Source organism: Bufo bufo, chromosome 4 (genome assembly GCF_905171765.1).
Source record: "Bufo bufo chromosome 4, aBufBuf1.1, whole genome shotgun sequence".
In the NCBI taxonomy this organism is placed as follows: Eukaryota; Metazoa; Chordata; class Amphibia; order Anura; family Bufonidae; genus Bufo; species Bufo bufo.
This window is the reverse complement of record NC_053392.1, coordinates 483,328,667-483,345,267: the sequence shown is the minus strand read 5'-3', so window position 1 is coordinate 483,345,267 and position 16,601 is coordinate 483,328,667.

Genomic DNA, 16,601 nt, shown 5'->3' with positions numbered 1-16,601 from the left:
CGTGCTGGATCCACTGTCGTCCACCCAATTGACTAATGTCTGTACCTGCTCAGGCCTTACCATCCTTAGAACGGCATTGGGCCCCACCAAATATCGCTGTAAATTCTGGCGGCTACTGGGACCTGAGGTAGTTGGTTCACTAGGACGTGTGGCTGTGGCAGAATGGCCACGTCCTCTCCCAGCACCAGAGGGTCCACTAACACCACCACGACCATGTCCGCGTCCGTGTCCCTTACTAGATGTTTTCTTTATTGTTCCCGTTCACCACAATAAGAAAAAATGATTTGGTCCAATGTATTGAATTCAAATTCAGGCCTTTTTTTACAGGCACCTAACACTATCTGGCTATCTATTTATGTACCGTATTACACTAATACAGGCACAGCAGTAACCAAGGATTTAGGGGAATATAAATTGTAGGCCTAGTATTTAGGCCTTGAATGTAATATACCCTTTTACGGACAGAAATACACTATGAGATGCACAATAGTGCGTGCAAATTTAAAGGCTTATGCTCTCAGCAATTGTAATTTAACACTTTGTGTAATATACCCTTTTACGGACAGATTTACACTTGGCCTGCAACAGCAGAAACCACTGATTTAGGGTATTGCTATTTTCGGAATTGAATTTCAACCCAGAACAAAAACTATGCTTTGACGGACACTAAAAAACTTGTCCAGCCACAGCAGTAACCACAGTTTTAGCTGAATATAAATTGTAGGCCTAGTATTTAGGCCCTGGATGAAAGGTATCCTTTTACGGACAGAATTCCACTTGGAGATGCACGGTAGCGTGTGAAGTTATTGAGGATGACCCTATCAGCACTTGAATTTGCACCTTGAATGTAATATACCCTTTTACGGACAGAAATACACTATGAGATGCACAATAGTGCATGCAAATTTAAAGGCTTATGCTTTCAGCAATTGTAATTTAACACTTTGTGTAATATACCCTTTTACGGAAAAAAATACACTTGGAGATGCACGCTGAGTGTAATATAGTGTAATATACCCAGATTTACACTTGGCCTGCAACAGCAGAAACCACTGATTTAGGGTATTGCTATTTTGGCAATTGAATTTCAACCCAGAACAAAAACTATGCTTTGACGGACACTATAAAACTTGTCCTGCCACAGCTGGAACACCAGATTTAGAGTATTGCTATTTTGGCAACTGAATTTCACCCCAGAAAAAAATATATCTTTTGCCAGACAGCAGACAGTATTACACTTGGCTAGCCACAGCTGGGACACCAGATTTAGGGGATTGCTATTTTTGCAAGTGAATTTCACCTCTCAATAAAATATAGAAAATTCTATCCTGAGTTTCTAGGGGTGACAATAAGCACAGCCAAGCCCCTGATGTAGGATATAGCAAAAAAACAAAAACAAACTACTATTGATGGTTAAATGGACTTGGTGGCAGCTTGTGCTGGCGCACCACAAGACACAAAATGGCCGCCGATCACCCCAGAAAAAAGTGAGAGAAAAACGCTCTGGGCAGCCTAAAAACAGTGAGCAATTAACTAGCAGAAGTTGAATGATTCACAGCTGTAGATCGATCACTTCATTAAGTGTTTTTGCTGAGTTAATCCCTGCCTAATCTTGCCCTAACAGCAGCTGCATCCTCTTCCTACACTAATCAGAGCAGAGTGACGTGCGGCGCTACGTGACTCCAGCTTAAATAGAGGCTGGGTCACATGCTGCACTGGCCAATCACAGCCATGCCAATAGTAGGCATGGCTTTGATGGCCTCTTGGGGCAAGTAGTATGACGCTTGTTGATTGGCTGCTTTGCAGGCTTTCAAAATGCGCCATAGAAATCGCTGAACAACGAACCCGAACCCGAATTTTTACGTAAATGTTCAGGTTCGGGTCACAAACACCCCAAAAATTCGGTACGAACCCGAACTATACAGTTTGGGTTCGATCATCCCTACTTATTAGCCGTTGTGTGGTGAAGTGCTAAAATTACAGCCCTTTTTGTCTTGTATTAGTGGCAAAAGTAAAATGATCCCCTGAGGAAGCTACACGCGAAACGCGCATTGGGGTCTTGAACATTACTGGTCGGTATTACTTATTACAATCATTTCTTCTTGATATTGTTATTTATGGCACTTTGCATTTTATACTGGTACATGTCATTTATGTAATGCCCGTTCTCTTCTCTATTTGCCGCTCAGTGGTGCAGTTATCTGTTGTAAAGCCTTTTGTGGTGTGTATTAGCGGAAAAAGAAAAAATATATTTGCCGCTCAGCAGTGCAGTTATATGATTTAAAGCCTTTTGTGGCGTGTATTAGTAGAAAAAGCTAAATATATTTGCCATTCAGCGGTGCAGTTATATGTTCTAAAGCCCTTATTGGCGTGTATTAGTGGCACAAAAAAAAGTATTTGCCATTGTGTGGTGAAGGAGGAAATTACAGCCCTTTTTGGCGTGTCTTAATGGCCAACAAATATATATTATTTGCCTTTCAGCTGTGCAGTTATGTGTTCTAAAGCCTTTTGTGGCAAGTAGAAATAAATAAGGGCCTATTTGCCGTTCAGCGGTGCAGTTATATGTTCTAAAGCCATTTTAGCGAGTATTAGTGGCAAAAAAATATATATTATTTGCCGTTCAGTGGTGCACTGATATGTAGAGATGGCCTTGCGGTTCGCCCGGTGGTCGTTTCACGGCGAACTTTGCAAGTTTGCGATTTGCCAAACATGCGAACATGTGGCGATGTTTGCATGTGCCATATTCTATTGCATTGCGCTGAACTTTGACCCATGACACATCCATCAGGTGGGACAGGACAGCCAAATGGACACACCCCCACCCTATAACAGAACCCGATCTGGCAGCCATTTTACATTCTGTGTTTTGCCAGTGTAGGGAGAGGTTGTTTTGTGGAGCAGGGACAGACTGTTAGGGACATCAAACGCTAGCTAATAGGGCCACAAAAGTCCTTTAAAGGACTGGCATAGGTGTGCTTTCGATAGGTGTGATATACTGAGGGGTGTGATATACTTATAATATACTTTCTAACATATAAAGTATATTATAGCGCATTTGTATTGTGCAGCAGTTGAGTGCAGTTCTGCTGCGATTCCGCAGCTATATAGACAAACGCTATTGGAATAACTAATTGCAACTGGTGTGATATACCTGTTGGCCCAAGAAAACTGATTGAGGGGAGTGATATACCTATAATATACTTTTTAACATAGAAAGTATATAGTGCATTTGCACTGTGCAGCAGTTGTGTGCGGTTCTGCTGCGAAAATACTGATTGAGGGGTGCGATATACCTGCTTCCACCAAATATTGATTGAGGCCTGCGATATACCTGCATCCACAAAATACTGATTGAGGGGTGCGATATACCTGCTTCAACAAAATACTGATTAAGGGGTTTGATATACCTGATTCCACAAAATACAGATTAAGAGTACGATATACCTGCTTCCACAAAATATTGAATAAGGGGTTTGATATACCTGCTTCCACAAAATACTGATTGAGGGGTGCGATATCCCTGCATCCACAAAATACTGAATAAGGGTTTGATATACCTGTTTCCACAAAATGCAGATTGAGGCCTGCGATACACCTGCTTCCACAAAATACTGATTAAGGGGATTGATATACCTGCTTCCACCAAATATTGATTGAGGCCTGCGATTCACCTGATTCCACAAAATACTGATTAAGGGGTTTGATATACCTGCTTCCACCAAATATTGATTGAGGCCTGCGATATACCTGCCTCCACAAATACTGCTCTTCTCTAGGGACTTTGGCACAGGGTCATTTTCAAAAAGACAGGCAGAGGAAGAGGCAGGCCGTTCCGCAGGCGTGGTAGGGGTCGGGCAGGTGCACCAGGCCAGAGCCTAAGTGGGAAGTTGGAGGAGGTGCGTTCAATTGCGTCAAAGAATGCACCAGAATTGGTTGAGTGGCTCACTCAGCCTTCCGCTTCTGCACCCTCCTCATCCTCTGTATCTGCACCATCCTCTGCTGTGTGAAAATCTCTGGTCATTTTAGAAGATCTTACATGGCCATGGCTCGCCTTGCTGACGTTCAGCGGCGACACCACCTGCCTGTCAGACGTCTGATTTGTGACAACCTGACGCGCTCGAACTCCACCTTGTATATGATTAATAGGCTGCTCCAGCAGCCACGTGCCGTTAACGACTACCTGTACAAACTCTGCAGCAGGACAGGTTCTGGGGAGTTAGTTTTCTTTTCACAGCGCCAGTGGCTGCTCATGCACCATTTGATGAGATCACCAAAGTGGTCAGTCGCAGCCAGGGCACCATCAGTGACATCGTACCATACACCTTCTTTTTGGAGCATTCATTGCGTCGTGTCATTGATCAAGCCGTCGAGGAGCAGGAAGATGAGGAAGTCGCAATGCTGAATGAATTCTCAGGGGGGGGGCTACTCCATCTGAGACAAGTCAGCAAGAGTCTGAATAGGACGGATAAACATATGATCCAGCTCACCTCCGTAGTAGAATATATGGTCCCGGCTCCAGAGGCCCTAGGGGAGTGTTCCCGTGGCAGGCTGCAGGTAAGGAGAAAGAAGGTCCCGGAGACAAATAGAGTTCCTCTATCAGCTTTCCTTTAATATTCACATAAAGTTGACAGACGTCACCACCCTCCACATGACATAATATTGACGCGTTTCGGGTAGACACCCTTAGTCGTAACACCATATCAAGTGTGGCCTTTCTATTTAAAAGGAGTCAGAGATTCCTCCGCCCACCGCGGGGAAGGAATCAGTCACTCCATAGGTTGCCACACACCTTGACACACCCTTTAGTTTCTTGCATCAATTACTGATATAATTGGCAACACTCTGTGTGAACATTGACCCGAGCGTATTAACCCCGGCAATACCGAGGCACTCGCTCGACGTCAAAAGCCGCACTGTGTGACCATACCGTCATATTTTAAAACCGCATAGTATACATGTTCAATCCCAATACATAAAATGAAACAAAAAATGACATGAAAAAAAGACGTCCAGCATTACAACACATTGTAACTCATTATGTTCTAGCAAATAGTGTCAAAAATTGCACAATGAGTTAACAATGTGTTTAAAGAAATATAAATAACACCAAAGACAATCCATTGCGGCCGGCATATTCCAGTGTGGGACAACATCGATAGCGATCATGATATATATACATGTGACCTTGGTAAATACATGGTTTGCAGTAGGAAATAATTACTGCAATATTATTAGAATTTTCTAATTGCTGAGTTGCCCCACTGTGAGAAAACGCTCCGTCTGACTGCGGTTCTGGAGCTTGATAAGTGGATGAACAGAGATGTGTACTGAAAATGAAAGAGGTAAATTGTGAAGACTCATGTTTCTTCCTTAGATTTTTTACATGTTGTCTTATGTGGCCATATTGTCAGCAGTGAACATTTGCCATTTATTTTAGCAGTTTGGTGGATCACTGATAGACATAGGTCAATTCTTTTCTCAAATTCAGACCCGCTGGAGTTCTGGTCGCAAGTCTGAAGATCCAGTAGGCTTCCCTAAGAAGGATTTTCTTTCGGTAATCTCCGCCCCTTTTAGGGGCCAAAACACGTTCAATAGCATAGGCTTGGAAATATGACACTTGACGTGCATGTGTTTTTATAAAGTGCCTAGCTATGTTTGAGATGTTTAGAATGTTGGGATTATTAATATAGTTTAGATGTTCTAGGATGCGGTTTTTGAGCCTGCGGGATGTGCTGCCTATGTACATAGGATCACAAAACGTGCATTTGATTATATAGATAACACCCTCCGTGTTACAGTTTATATAACTACGGATGGGGTATTTGCACGTGTGGTCCGAGTTTTCAAATGTTTTTGTGGGCAGCACATAGCCGCAAGTTTTGCAGGGATTTCCTCCGCATTTAGTAAATCCTTTGTAGATAAGCCAGTTTTGCTTGAAATCTGCCCCCTTGTTGCAGGCAGTATACAGGGATGGAGACAGGGAGCAGGACAGAGTCGTAGCCCTTCTAGACACAACTCTACACCCTGATTTGAGAGCTTGGTATAGAATATGGTCATCATATAGTATAGGCAAGCATTTTTGTATTACAGTACTAATTGCATTAAATTCGCTACTATAGATTAAAGATAGCGTAGGAACTCTGTCCTGGTCACTGTCTCCATTAACCCCGGTTCGGCCCGCAGCTGATTTATTGTTAGACTTCTTTTTTGGGGTTCCAAACAACATGTCTCTTCTCTTTTTATTGGAGGCTATCTCTCTCCCCCTTTTTATCATCCACATTGGGTAGTTTCTATCCTTTAGTCTTTTTTCCACCTTACTAAGCTCTTCCTCCAATTTAGCTGTATCGCTGCAGTTCCTGACTGTACGTGTGAATTCACCCACGGGGATTGCTCTGATGGTGTGGATGGGGTGGTGGCTTTTGGCATTCAGTATAGAGTTGCCTGCTACTTCCTTCCTATAGGTGACGGTGTGCACCACCTCACCAGGAACCCCGCAGAGCGTTAGATCAAGGAAATTAGCATGGGAAGCATGAGCTGTACATACAAATTGTAAGTTATAATCATTGTTGTTTAAATATGCCTGGAGGTCTGGGACGGCAGACACACCTCCGGCCCATACCATGAGCACATCGTCGATGTATCTGCCGTACCAGACCAAACCAGGCATAAAAGGATTTTTCAGATCATAAATATATTTTTCCTCCCAGTATGACATTGTCAGATTGGCCAATGATGGGGAGAATTTGGCTCCCATTGACACGCCGCGGGTCTGTAGGTGGAACACACCGTCAAACATGAAGTAATTGTGAGATAGCCTCCAATAAAAAGACAAGAGACATGTTGTTTGGAACCCCAAAAAAGAAGTCTAACAATAAATCAGCTGCGGGCCGAACCGGGGTTAATGGAGACAGTGACCAGGACAGAGTTCCTACGCTATCTTTAATCTATAGTAGCGAATTTAATGCAATTAGTACTGTAATACAAAAATGCTTGCCTATACTATATGATGACCATATTCTATACCAAGCTCTCAAATCAGGGTGTAGAGTTGTGTCTAGAAGGGCTACGACTCTGTCCTTCTCCCTGTCTCCATCCCTGTATACTGCCTGCAACAAGGGGGCAGATTTCAAGCAAAACTGGCTTATCTACAAAGGATTTACTAAATGCGGAGGAAATCCCTGCAAAACTTGCGGCTATGTGCTGCCCACAAAAACATTTGAAAACTCGGACCACACGTGCAAATACCCCATCCGTAGTTATATAAACTGTAACACGGAGGGTGTTATCTATATAATCAAATGCACGTTTTGTGATCTGATGTACATAGGCAGCACATCCCGCAGGCTCAAAAACCGCATCCTAGAACATCTAAACTATATTAATAATCCCAACATTCTAAACATCTCAAACATAGCTAGGCACTTTATAAAAACACATGCACGTCAAGTGTCATATTTCCAAGCCTATGCTATTGAACGTGTTTTGGCCCCTAAAAGGGGCGGAGATTACCGAAAGAAAATCCTTCTTAGGGAAGCCTACTGGATCTTCAGACTTGCGACCAGAACTCCAGCGGGTCTGAATTTGAGAAAAGAATTGACCTATGTCTATCAGTGATCCACCAAACTGCTAAAATAAATGGCAAATGTTCACTGCTGACAATATGGCCACATAAGACAACATGTAAAAAATCTAAGGAAGAAACATGAGTCTTCACAATTTACCTCTTTCATTTTCAGTACACATCTCTGTTCATCCACTTATCAAGCTCCAGAACCGCAGTCAGACGGAGCGTTTTCTCACAGTGGGGCAACTCAGCAATTAGAAAATTCTAATAATATTGCAGTAATTATTTCCTACTGCAAACCATGTATTTACCAAGGTCACATGTATATATATTATGATCGCTATCGATGTTGTCCCACACTGGAATATGCCGGCCGCAATGGATTGTCTTTGGTGTTATTTATATTTCTTTAAACACATTGTTAACTCATTGTGCAATTTTTGACACTATTTGCTAGAACATAATGAGTTACAATGTGTTGTAATGCTGGACGTCATTTTTTCATGTCATTTTTTGTTTCATTTTATGTATTGGGATTGAACATGTATACTATGCGGTTTAAAATATGACGGTATGGTCACACAGTGCGGCTTTTGACGTCGAGCGAGTGCCTCGGTATTGCCGGGGTTAATACGCTCGGGTCAATGTTCACACAGAGTGTTGCCAATTATATCAGTAATTGATGCAAGAAACTAAAGGGTGTGTCAAGGTGTGTGGCAACCTATGGAGTGACTGATTCCTTCCCCGCGGTGGGCGGAGGAATCTCTGACTCCTTTTAAATAGAAAGGCCACACTTGACATGGTGTTACGACTAAGGGTGTCTACCCGAAACGCGTCAATATTATGTCATGTGGAGGGTGGTGACGTCTGTCAACTTTATGTGAATATTAAAGGAAAGCTGATAGAGGAACTCTATTTGTCTCCGGGACCTTCTTTCTCCTTACCTGCAGTCTGAATAGGAGTCAGAAAAGGATGGTGGCTGGGGGGAGGAGGAGCAAGAAGAGCAGCCTTTGAGGGGGACTTTAAACTTTTTGGGGATCCCTGGTATTGTCCGTGGCTGGGGGGAGGAGACCGAGAATGAAATTCTCCTGGGCGATGAGCAGGAGCCAGGGTGCTCCACCGCTTCCAATTTAGTGCAAATGGGGACCTTCATGCTCCAGTGTTTGAAGAGGGACCCCGTATAAAAAGCATAAAATGCAAGGACCAGTACTGGGTGCCAACGTACTTAGACCCCCCGTTACAAACACACAATGGTGGACCTGTTACCAGGATCACAGAGGGCTTTTCCAGGCCTTGCTGCGAGAGATGCTGCATTCTGCTGTTGAGGGCGCTGGCAGAGGAATTTCCACCCACAGCAAAACAGGTGCAGGTACAAATCCTACCGCGCCTGCAAGAAGAGGGCGGTTTGAAAATGTGTTGGTCACATCGGATATGAGATCATTCTTGCAACCAACCCATCGACAGCCGCCATCCGGTTCCAGCCTCAGGGAACGCCTAGACCGACAGGTGTCTGACTACATCGGGTAACGGCCGATGTGGACGCTCTGAGAAGCGAAGAACCCCTGGACTACTGGGTGTGCAGGCTTGACATGTGGCCAGAGCTGGCACAATTTGCCATGGAACTTTTGGCTTGCCCCTCGTCGAGTTTCTTGTCCGAAAGGGCGTTCAGCGCAGCAGGGGGGATCATGACCAATAAGCGCACTAGATTACGACAGTGTGGACTACCTCACATTTCTAAAAATGAATGAGGCATGGATCTCGGAGGAATTCAACACCTGGGACGACCACGTGTAATTGAATTTCCTCATGCCAGCCCACACATATCCGCCACAACACAGAACAAAGAATGGTCCTTGTCTTAAATATAAGCAGCGTAAAAGGCCTTTTCTGTCAGGTGAATGCCTAATGTTTGGGGCCTGTACTCCACTGACCTACAGTAAAATTGTTATTTAGTGACCACCTAATGTACCTCCAGCCACATAATCACTTGTCCTTTTCTGTTAGGTGAATTCCTAATTTTTGGGGCCTGTACTCCACTGGCCTACAGTAAAATTGTTATTCATTGACCGCCTAATGTACCTCCAGCCACGTAATCACTTGTTCATTTCTGTCAGGTTAATGCCTAATATTTGGGGCCTGTACTACACTGGCCTACAGTAAAATAGTTATCCATTGACCGTCTAATATTCCTCCAGCCACATAATCACTTGTTCTTTTTCTGTCAGGTGAATACCTCATTTTTGGGGCCTGTACTCCCGTGGCCTAAAATAAAAAATTTCTAGGGTCCAGCAGGGCACATTTTTGAGAGTTTCCCTTTAAGTCGCATAAAAATGGCCCACATATTTTCTGTGAAAATTTTTGCCATTGATCCCCCTCTAGTATGTCACTGTCCATGTTGTAGGACTATTTGTGAACTTCTAGTAAGTATTTGGTGGATGCAAATATGACCTGAAGGTTTTTCAGGTTTGCCTGCCATTAAAGTCAATGGGTCCACCGAGAACGCGCGGTTGGCGAATATTTGATCGCGAACACGCGTTCATGTCCGTGAATCGTCCTGGCCGATGTTCGTCCATCACTCGTTATATGTTCTAAAGCACTTTTTGGCATGTATTAGTGGCAAAAAAATAAAATTATTTGCTGTTCAACGGTGCAATTATATGTTCTAAAGCACTTTTGTTGCGTGTATTAGTGGCACAAAAAAATATTATTTGCCGTTGTGTGGTGAAGTGAGAAAATTACTGACTTTTTGGGGGTGTTTTAATTTCCTTTTTATTTATTTATTTGATCTAACAGTATGTCAGACAGAGAAGTGCCAGGCCCTGCACAGGGGAGTCTTAACAACCACGGGCGAATCTAAACTCCACTCGGTCACGAGGGGAATAAAGAAACTAAAGGGGTGGGGGGCGCACAATAGGGTAGTACGTTCAATACAAAATAAATTGATTGAAAGATAAAGGTGTTCGCCTTTTGGGGTTGTGCTAAAAATAGACACAACTCTATTGTAGACTTGTAGGTATATATATAGACCTTTAGGATCCAGGAATGCAGCCGCAGAAGAAGTATCTTTGGGATCGGATGCCCAATCCCCCAAAGGGTGCTTGTAGTGAAGGAAATTCTGGTCAGGCGCAAAATCACTGGTTCAAGCAGTACTCTGTAGGTGAATCTTCTTTTATTTACATAACAGACATATGTACATAAAACAACGCGTTTCGGGGCTCAAAGTGTCCCCTTCACCAGGACGAGCTAGTAGAAGACAGTCAGCAGCTACTGGCAAGCCAAGATGTGGAGGAGGCATCCGCCGCTTCCTCCACTAGGCGGGCAAATAGTGATGAGGAGAGTGGCATGGGAGCTGGTGTTGCGAACGGTCAGGCTCCTGACCCAGAGACGGTTGAGGAGGACATTAGTGACAGTATTCGATGATAATGATGTAGCTGATCGCACTTGGGAGCTGGGTGACAAAGGGGCTTCATTTTTTTTCCTTTATATAATAATGTAATATCATAAAATCCAGTGTCTCCATGATAAATCTGCAGCGTGGGGGCCCCGTGTGGCTTCTACACACTTTTAAAATAATCCTTCAGCAGTGCGAATAGATGCTGGATGACCGGGACGCTCCATGACCTTCCCAGGAGATTCTGTCGGGAGCAGCAGTTCATTTCTGAGTAATCCGTATAGTGCGGGGGGAATCCCAAGACCCTCTCCATCTCCGTGCACCACAGGATGTCCTCTTTCCCATCCATGATGACTGGGAACGCATGATGTTTTCCCTGACAAAGAGACCAAGGGCTGATAGTTATGGTTTGAATCTTGATAAACTTCGTGACTCTTCCGGGATCCAAGCAATCTTGAAGCTTTGTATTCTCATTGTCTGTAGCTATTAGAGGCCTGTTCATGCAAGGCAGGTCCCCCCAGAAGCCAATACCGCACTTGCAATTGTCCCCATTCTTCAATCTGTTTCCTGGTTATATTCTGTATGTCTCCCACATATACAATCTGCCCTGGATGGCGTACCCGTACTATCGTGATGGCGTCCTCACACACCTCTGATGCCATATATTTTTCAACCTTGATTCTAACCTTTTTGAGAACCAGTAATCCTGTCTGTCCTTTCCAATACAAGCGGCACAATCCTGAAATACTCTGTGCTGCTGGGGACCCTGCTCTTTCCACCTTGTAACACTTAGTCCACAATCTTCAACAAGATCAGCACACTCCTCTCCTGAAATACTCTGCACTGCTGAGGAATCCTGCTCCTTTCACTCTGTGTGTGATATGCTGCTCATCTTTTTTTTTTATTTTTTACATTTTATTAGAAATTAAACAAAACATTATTATATTATTCTCCCCAAATTTTAGTCCATTTTTCATCAGTATTTCTCTGCTTATATAGAATGTTTTCATATCTCTTAATCTTATTAACCAGGTTAACCCATGAAGTAATACTTGGAGTATTTAGAGAAAACCAAACCCTGGCAATCAAAAGTCTCGCCAAGAACATTATTTTAATAATAATGAATTGTCCCACCGTGTCCTCAGCCTCCACTGCAGGGACAATTCAGAGTGCCTCTCTAGCATACCACATGTGCAGGGCACAGCGGTGTCAAGCTGTTCTGCACCTCATTTGCTCCACAGAGAGGATCCGTTTTTTGGGGGTTATTGTTCTGACGGATCAGAGGAAGGGCAAAATAATTAGTGATGTCAACACAAGCTTACTGCTGACACCCTCTCCACTCTGTTAGGGGGCTCTACTTGCATAAGCATTTAATAGAACAGGTTCTGTAGACATCTATGTGGAATCAGCTGGCGACGGTGTAAAAGGACTGTGCTTCTTCTTGGCGCTAACATTGACTTGTAAGGCTCAGTTCATACTTGAGTTATTTGGTTTTGGCCCCCTGACTCCCCAAATAAGTGAAGTGTGCAGTGATTCTAAGAGAGACGCCTGTCATCTGCATGTCATACGGACTCACAGGATTATTTCACTACCAAAGCAGACTCTCTATGCGTGTTACTGCAAGACACAGTGTTCTATACCACTATAAAGGCTCTTTGCAGCCAGGAAATAGCAGTTTTTTTTACGAAATTCGCTGCGAATATATTCGGATTTAACCAAATTTTTTCAAAAATAGGTCATCAATATAAATCACTTCACAGCCCCTTTAATGCTATCATGCATCCCCCATACAGTTTGCATATTAAGGGCAGCACCTGTAATGTTGGCAAATGATTATGTTTCCATCTGTATAAAAGATCCAATCAGCTGACAAATGAATGTTGGCTCAATTATCAACAGATCTATGGGGTGTTTAGATGGACTGATGATTGGCAGAATAAATATTGCAGCTTAGTCCAAAAGGAGTACCTTAATATCTAAAACTTAGCTTTTAAAAGATTCTTTTAAATTCTCAGAAGTAATATAAAAAAATCATGACAATCAAAAAACTTAAGTACATAAATGGTCCAGTGTACATAAGATAAAATGGTCTTGCCATACATCACTTGTTTTGTTTGAGGAAGAGGGACATAAGCAGTAAACAGAGTGAGTCCAGGCAGAGCTGCATTGCTTTCCCTAGGGTGCCCCTACTTAGCCTCACCTAGTCTCTCCATCCAGTTAGTCAGAGCACCCGCCCGAAAAAGGGTGACCCCTCTGGATTGTCCCTAACCAATAAATAGATATCCCTATAACAGCCCTATTGCAGATGGTACTAGCTCTGCAAACAGTGCTGTTTAAAATAGGGGCGTTCAAAAAGTAGTCCCAACCCATTTTTGTTTGATTTCATCAGGGGACATCAAATACAATTGTGGCCCGAAGAACCAAAATAAACAGAAGAAGACATGAAGTCGGCCCGAGGGTATTAGGTGGACCCCTGTCGTAAACGGTTTCCGTTATGCTGGCCATAGACTTCTATTTTGACGGATGCATAACTGAATGACTTTAAAGGCATTCCGTTATGCATTCCGTCATGGTCCATGGTAACGGAATCCATAACGCATTTCAGCACATACCCGAACTCGAACTTACAAAACTAAAGTTAGCTTATCTCTACTCAGCATTCAATGCTGGACGAAAGTCCACATACATCCATCAGTCCTCATTCACACAAGGTATCAACCATGGACATTCCATTGCTGGCTGACCCTATAGCATTGCTCATGAAGTGCTCTGTTATAATCTTTCTACTAGCTAGCTCTAGGAATGCATGCTCAATGTGTTTCTCCAACTTTGTGAGAGCGACCAAGGAGCATTAGCAGCGATGTGAAATGTCCACTACAGATCATTGCGGAAGGGCAGAGATTACAGGAATTGTGGATGCCAGCCACTGGGGGTGTGGTCTGGCAGCGTGGCAGCTGGCTCTAGTATGGCCTACAGTCCTGATTTCAACTGCGCTGTAGGGTCTATTTTGAGAACCATATTTCTGGGTCCGCATCCATTTCGCTAATTTGCGGAACAGGTGCGGACCCATTCATTCATCCACAGCCCCGCAAAAAATATGGAACATGTCCTATTCTTGTCCGCGATCAAGAATAGGCATTTCTATATAGGGCTGGCTGTGTACGTTCTGCAAAATGCGGAACACACATGGCCGGTATCTGTGTTTTGTGGATTTACAATTTTCAGACCGCAACTCTTACGATCGTCTGAATGTACCCTTAAATTCACTATATTCACCCATCGCTGACTTCTGAGTGGTGTACGGAGTACAGATTCTGCATTCTATCAATAGGGCTGCAGTGAACAGTGTACGGGCAGGAGCACACATTGCTGCTTCTGCCTGTGACTTCTGAGGTTGGCTAAATGCTGGCATAGCACATCAGTACCCCATAACAATGTGATGGGTGAATTTTAGTGACTTTAGAGCACATTTGAAATCAGGACTTTAGTTGGAAATATTTTTAGTAAAAAGTCAAAATCAATTAAGAAAGTATATTAGGAAACCTAACACCCTCATTGCGTGACGGATAGAGACCTTGTAATTGGACAGAAGTTGATACACTCCTCTGTGAACAGAAGATATTCTTTGCAGAGATAGCCTGATTGTCATCTGATGAGAATTCAGAACATAACCTAGAAACGTTATCATTTGTGACGGTACTAAAGAAGATTTTTCCTTGTTTATCACAAATCCATGAGACTGGAGCACTTGTATAGCGACTGGAACTTGCTATTAAAAGCCAATTGTCCAGATATAGCATACACATTATACCTTTCAACCTCAGCACTGCTGTTAGGACTATTGAAACTTTCGTGAAAACCCTTGGAGCTGAAGTTATGCCGAAGGGAAGGCATGTAAACTGGAGATGTGCAATGCCAGTTACCGTCTGAACTGCCACCCTCAAGAATTTCCTGTAGCTGGTGTGAATTGGAATATGCAGATAGGCATCTGCCAGGTCTATCGATGCCATGTAATCCTCCTTCCTTAAAACGATGAAAACAGATTTCATGGACTCCATTTTGAATTTTTCTTCACTAAGAACTTGTTCAAAAATGTTAGATCGATAATTAGAGTCCATTTTTTTCCTGGTTTGGGTACAGGGAATACTTTGGAATATACCCCCTTGAATTGTTCTTCTGGGGGCACTGGTTCAGATTTTATAATATCAAAAGAGGCATCACACAAGAAATCGGAAGCCGCTTTCATTACTGGTAAACTATTTAAAATCTCCTCTCTAGCCACTCCATCTTCTAGGTCATGGGACAGCTGAGACAACCAGATTCTTAATGCCCGGCTACGGGTACAGAAGATTGGCCAGCTACACAGGCCTCTGAAGTAGAAGCATAATTTCTTTCTAGTAAGGTTACAATTTTCCTGTCCATGGGATCTTTAATAAGGGATGCTTCATCCGCAGGAAATATCTCCTTTTTGGACAGATGGGCGACTGCTAAATCAGTTTTAGGAACTAAAACCCATTGTGAATAAAAATTTTCATACAATTTATAAATGGATTTTAGCCTAGACCCCGGATTTGATTTTTTGCCAGGCTATCCCAGTCCTGTTTGATCCATTCGATAAGGACCGGATGCCCTGGAAACACATTCCCTTTAGTTTTGGGAAAATAAAAAAGTTTATCTGACTTAGATTTCCCTGAAGTGTCCTTATCAGACTCTAATGTATGTTTTACTGCTTTTATTAGGTCATGAAATTTGTCTGTACGAAAAATAAAATATTCATCAGACTTATCAGAATTGATTTTACCCTCAGACAGGAATTCGTCCTCAGATGAGGAGGAAATCATCTGTGGAGGCGGAGATTTGTTTGCATGCCTAGGCCTTTTGTTTACTGATTTGATTTCATCAAACACAGAAGTAAGTTGTTCCTTAAACCACACAATAAAGTTCATATTTCCAGACTGGATAGACGTAGTAGGAGACAAGCAATCAGTGCAGACATTAGTGGATAATTCATCAGGGGGAGGCTGTTCACACTTTTGACATAAACAATGCCTACATTTTCATTTCTTTTTGCTGGATTCCTCTTGTGAGGCAGACATCTGCTAGTAAAAAAAACACAACAGTGTAAATTAGGAAAAATTACACAGCCACATCCCTGATATATGCAAGGATACATATTACAGTAAATAACATGAATAGGCCAAGGCCACAGACCAAACCATAACCTCTGAATGGTTAAACCAAACATAGGAGCTTTGCCCTCAGCAGAGGCAGTATGCAAACATATCCATTTGTATTATAAGGCAAGATTCTCAACTCTTATCCAGCAAGAGGAGGCTGTAAAATACAGCATAAATATATATCATCCTGCAATTGCAATAGCTTCCAAGCAGTCAAACCCCGGATCCCGCATGAGCCACCATACTTACCACAGTAAGCAGTGGGTGAAGCGTTCTGGCCGAGCGCGTCGACATCCCGCCGGTACCAGCTTAAAAAGCCAGACTTCCGGGACGTGCTCGCCTGTGGCACGTGCAGGGCTCTAGCTCGCCCCAGCCGCACGTGCACGCCGCATAACACAAAAGCCGGAATAAACACATCGGCTTTCTCCGCTCATTCCACCTTCAGGCTGAGGGACAGGCAAGCCTGTAT